This window comes from Triticum aestivum, chromosome 2D (assembly GCF_018294505.1).
Source record: "Triticum aestivum cultivar Chinese Spring chromosome 2D, IWGSC CS RefSeq v2.1, whole genome shotgun sequence".
Classification (NCBI taxonomy): domain Eukaryota; kingdom Viridiplantae; phylum Streptophyta; class Magnoliopsida; order Poales; family Poaceae; genus Triticum; species Triticum aestivum.
The window spans coordinates 29,451,042-29,456,650 of NC_057799.1; positions in this window are offsets into that span (position 1 = coordinate 29,451,042).

Below are 5,609 nucleotides of genomic sequence, written 5' to 3' on the forward strand. Positions count from 1 at the left end.
ACCACCATGATAGTTAAACATAACTTATTCCTTTGTAGTAGGGAAAAATTGGCTTTTCGCAAAACTGTAACCATAGAGATTTCCACCAGCCATATATGCATGTAGTATAGCATTATTATATTCATTATTCTCTATGTGTTATATTGCCAGCATATTCCATGTGCTGACCCGTTTTCGGGCTGCAACGTTTCATGTTGCAGACTTTTCAGACAACGAGTAAGGTGCCTTAGGTCATGGTCTTATACTCAGTGATGCCGTTGGAGTTGATGGACTCACTTATCTTCGAAGCCTTCCGCTGTTATCGTTTTTAGATGGCCTTAAGCCATATTTATCATACTTATTCTCTTTTGAGATATTCGTTGTAATAAGTGTGTGATCGCTACTCTGTTATAAATCCTCCATTTATACTGTGCGTGTCAGCATTACTGATCCATGGATGACACTGGTGCACAGCAGCACAAACTGTTTGAGGTCTGGTCGCTACAAAGGTGGTATCAGAGCACACGCTGACTGTAGGACACGACCACTAAGCTTAAACCCTAAAACACTTCTCTCTTCTCATTTCTGACCCCTCTCCACTTTCTACTCTTTTAGGAATGGCGGATGCAAGGAGCAAGTTCATGCAACCAGATGAAGATACGCCTTTTGGAGGACACTTGAAGGAAGTCACTAAGTACTTGAACATAGGAATACCAAGCATCACCGGAACCTACAACGCCACCTTACCTGAAGAGGAGAGCTGGAAGATTCAAGTTCAAGTCCCAGGAAGGACGTTTGCGCCAGTTACTGAACCTATAAGATTGGCTTTTGAAGCACCAACCTGGAGTTTAGGGAAGAGCATGGCAGCCCACATCGCTATGGGACGCATTGGAGAAGTCTACCACAGGGAGCTTAAGGATACTATTTATCAGATTTGTGGACGCCGAGACGAGCAATGGGAGATGATCAGCACCAAGAAGGATGGATCAATTGCAGCTTTCATCCAGGAGCAAAACCAACACATTCGTCGCCAGGAGAACCAGATGTGCTCAGACAAGATAGAGCTGAAGAAGGCGTTGACGAAGATCAAGGAGCTGGAGGAAGAACTCAAGGCTACACGCGAGGATTATCTGGAGGAAATCATCGCACTAGTAGGGAAGAATGACGACCTGGAGAAGAAGATTGGAGTATTCATGGGAAATCCAGTGTCAAAAGCAGAAGATGACGAATGCGCTTGCCCGGATAACTACATCATCATCGACGACACAGACTCGGACCCCAGTGAAGATGACTTTGTTGATGAAGCTGGAGCAGATATCATGGAGTCTTCAACTGATCAGAATTTCTAGTAGACCACCATATCAGTAGTAGTTTTCCCCCATTTAATAGTATAGTTCAAGCACTTTGTAACGCTAGTTAGATCGATTGTATGCCTTGTTTGAATTGATTGAGTGATATTGATTGTATTTGTCTCATGAGCATATGGGTAGTGTTTCCTCTCTAGACCTCATTCTATTCTTAACTCTCATCTTTTCTAACCCATCAGATGCCTCCGAGATGCGACACCAGATTTGTTTTCCCACCAGAGATCACTCAGTTGATTCAGCAACAGAATGCCCTGATGCAAGTGTTGGTACAGAACCAAGGCAACAACAACAACAACAACAACAACCCACCCCCTCCACCTGTTGATCACTTAGCCCGTTTCTTGAGGTTAAATCCGTCGGTGTTTTCCAGCAGCACCGAGCCGATTGTTGCAGATGATTGGCTCCACAAAGTTGGAAGGGAGTTGGCCACTGCAGGATGCACAGATGCGGAAAGAGTGCGTTTTGCCGCACATCAGCTTGATGGACCCGCAGCATCATGGTGGGAGAATTACACAGCCACACACCCTATTGACACTGTCGCATGGGACCAGTTTCAGCAAGCTTTCCATACAGCTCATGTTTCAGCAGGAGCTATGGCTATGAAGAAGCATGAGTTTCGCAACCTACGCCAAGGAGGACGCACCGTAGGCCAGTATGTGGAGGATTTCAGTAAGTTAGCACGTTATGCACCAGATGACGTTGCTATAGATGCAGCCAAGCAGGAGAAGTTTTTGGAAGGACTGAATGATGAGCTGAGCATGCAGCTAATGGTAGCAACCTTCAACAACTACCAGGAGTTGGTAGATAGAGCACTCATGATTGAAGGGAAGCAGCAGCAGATTGAAAGCCGTAAGAGGAAGTATGGACAAGGGAAGTACAATTCTGGAGCTCAGCAGAAGCCACGTTTTGCCCCAAAACCAGGAGGGCAGTTTCAACATACCCATGGAGGAAGTAGTTCGCACAACCATAATGGCTCTAAGAATGGTAATGGGAATGGAGGAAGCAACGGACAGAACCGCACCAACCCATCTACCCCAGCCAAGAGGGATCTAAGTCACATTAATTGTTTCAAGTGCCAGAAGACTGGACACTATGCAAATGATTGTCCTGAAGCCCAGAATGGAAATGGCAATGGAAGCTCTGGGAAGAAGCCGAACCCTTTCAATAAAGGACATGTGAACCACGTGAGCGTGGAAGAGGTTGAAGCACAGCCTGATGCAGTAATAGGTAAGTTTATGGTTAAGTCATTTACTGCACTCGTTCTTTTTTATACTGGCGCATCGCATTCATACATATCAAGGGGATTTGTGGATAAGTATAAACTGCCAACCCAAGCCCTTAGGTCACCCATGTTAGTAACCTCACCAGGAGCAGAGTATATGGCGAGTTTATGGTGTGAACGGTTACCGTTAAGGATTGGTAACTACCTGTTTCCCTCAGACCTAATAATATTGGAATCGCAAGGATTGGATGTGATATTAGGCATGGATTGGTTATCAAAGTATGGAGGGAACATTGATTGTGCCAGTAAGTCGATTATGCTTACCACCCCAGAAGGAAGAAGGATTAAGTATGTATCCCGGCATGTGCCGAAGAGGACTCAAGTGAATTCCTTATCAGGAGTTGTACAGGAGGAAGTGCCAGTGGTGAAGGATTACCCGGACGTATTTCCAGAAGAGTTGCCAGGCATGCCACCAGATAGAGACATTGAGTTTCTGATTGAACTTTTGCCAGGCACAGGGCCAATATCTAAGAGACCGTACAGGATGCCTGCAAAAGATTTAGAGGAAATTAAGAAGCAGATTAAGGAGTTATTGGATAAAGTCTATATTCGCCCAAGTTCGTCACCTTGGGGATCACCAGTACTTCTAGTGGAGAAGAAAGATGGATCGTTGAGGATGGTTGTTGATTACCGTGGATTGAATGAAGTGACCATCAAAAACAAGTACCCACTGCCGATGATCAATGATTTGTTTGACCGCTTACAAGGAGCTAAAGTATTTTCCAAGATCGATCTACGATCAGGATACCATTGTGAAGCTATGTGCATTCCTTAATGCAATCTCTCAAAAGGTGATCGATCCAGAAATCATATCAAGGCTAAGGAGTGATGTGGCGCAATGTCTTCTCAGTTTCGAGCTGGTGTTTCCACCATCCTTCTTCAATATCATGACGCACGTCCTAATTCATCTAGTCGACGAGATTGTCATTCTGGGGCCCATATTTCTACATAATATGTTCCCCTTTGAGAGGTTCATGGGAGTCCTAAAGAAATATGTCCGTAACCGCGCTAGGCCAGAAGGAAGCATCTCCATAGGCCATCAAACAGAGGATGTCATTGGGTTTTGTGTTGACTTCATTCCTGACCTTAAGAAGATAGGTCTCCCTAAATCGCGGTATGAGGGGAGACTGGCTGGAAAAGGCACACTAGGAGCGGACTCAATAATATGCAGGGACGGGCATTCTTGGTCTCAAGCACACTACAGAGTTCTACAGAACTCTACCTTGGTGACCACGTATGTCGATGAACACAAGAACAGTCTGCGCTCCAAACACCTGGAGCAGTGTGACGACTGGATTACATGTGAACACATCAGGACTTTCAGCAGTTGGTTGGAAACACGTCTCAGAGGTGACACCACTGTTTGTGATGAGTTGTACTCGTTGTCCAGGGGACCATCTTCGACTGTATTCACTTACAAAGGATACGAGATAAATGGGAATACATTTTGCACGATCGCCCAAGATCAAAAGAGCACCAACCAAAACAGCGGTGTCCGCTTTGATGCAGCAACCGAGAGGGGAAAGGACACATATTATGGTTACATAATGGACATATGGGAACTTGACTACGGACATGATTTTAAGGTCCCTTTGTTTAAGTGCAAATGGGTCAATCTGTCAGGAGGCGGGGTACAGGTAGACCCGCAGTACGGAATGACAACAGTGGATCTGAACACTCTTGGGTACACTGACGAACCGTTCGTCCTAGCCAATGATGTGGCACAGGTTATCTATGTGAAGGACATGTCTACCAGACCGAGAAAAAGAAAAGATAAGGAAGCGAATACATCATACGATGAGCCAAAGCGCCACATAGTTCTTTCAGGAAAAAGGGACATTGTGGGAGTGGAGGGCAAGACAGACATGTCTGAAGATTATGAAAAGTTTCATGAAATTCCTCCCTTCAAAGTCAAGGCTGACCCAAGCATCTTGATAAACGATGAAGATTATCCATGGTTACGGCGCAATAAGCAAATGACACAAGCGAAGAAAAAGTGAAGACTTTCTCCCGCAACTATTATGATGATACCATGCCGACTTTGTAACAGACGAGTATGATACCATTGTCCGTTTTGTACATGAAGTGCATCCAGTTTTTGCCGTAACCCTCTCGAATTTCTTGCACATGCTATGTGGATGAAATGATGATACCATGCCAACTTTCAACCTTTTCAGAGTTTATTTGAAATGCTTTTCAATTTTAGGGTCTTATAGCTCAAAATAATTAGTAAATGCATGAAAAATAACAAATAAAATAAATAAGTAATTAGAAACAAAATAATATAAACTTTATTAAAATATATAACTAGAAACAAAATAAAATAAACTTTCATAAAATTTATGAAACTAAAATTAACAAAGTATTTTCTGTTGAAAACATTATAAGAAACCTCTAGTATTATTGAAACTAAAATCATATAAAATTGATGCAACTAAAATTATCGAAGTATTTTCTGTTCAGAATCATTAAAAGCAAAAAGAATTTTCAGAAAAAACTTTTTTTATAGAAACTTTAATAGCAAAAAGAATTATCATAAAGTAAAATAAATAAGTAATTAGAAACAAAATAAAATAAAATAAATAAGTATTTTGTTGTAAGTAGAAACAAAATAAAATAAATAAAGCTAAAAAGAAAACAAAAAAGCTAGAAAAAAATAAAAAAAATGCCACCTACTGGGCCACCACGGCCTGAATACGACTAGAAACCCATCAATGGGCCAGGATTCAGGCCCGCAGAAGGCCCAACAGGCCCACAGGCATAGCAGTGCAAGATTAGGCCCGTAAGCCAGCAATGGAGAGGAGCTCGAGGGGGTTGGCGCAGCAGCGCTTATAAACCACTCTCGAGCTCTCTCAACTAGCGAGGTGGGACTAAACTTTGGCCGCGACGCGGGCAGCACATGTCCTTTGGTCCCGGTTGGTGGCACCTGACGACCAACACTTGTGAAAATTTTCATCTTCATCTCGCAGTTGCCCCTGACG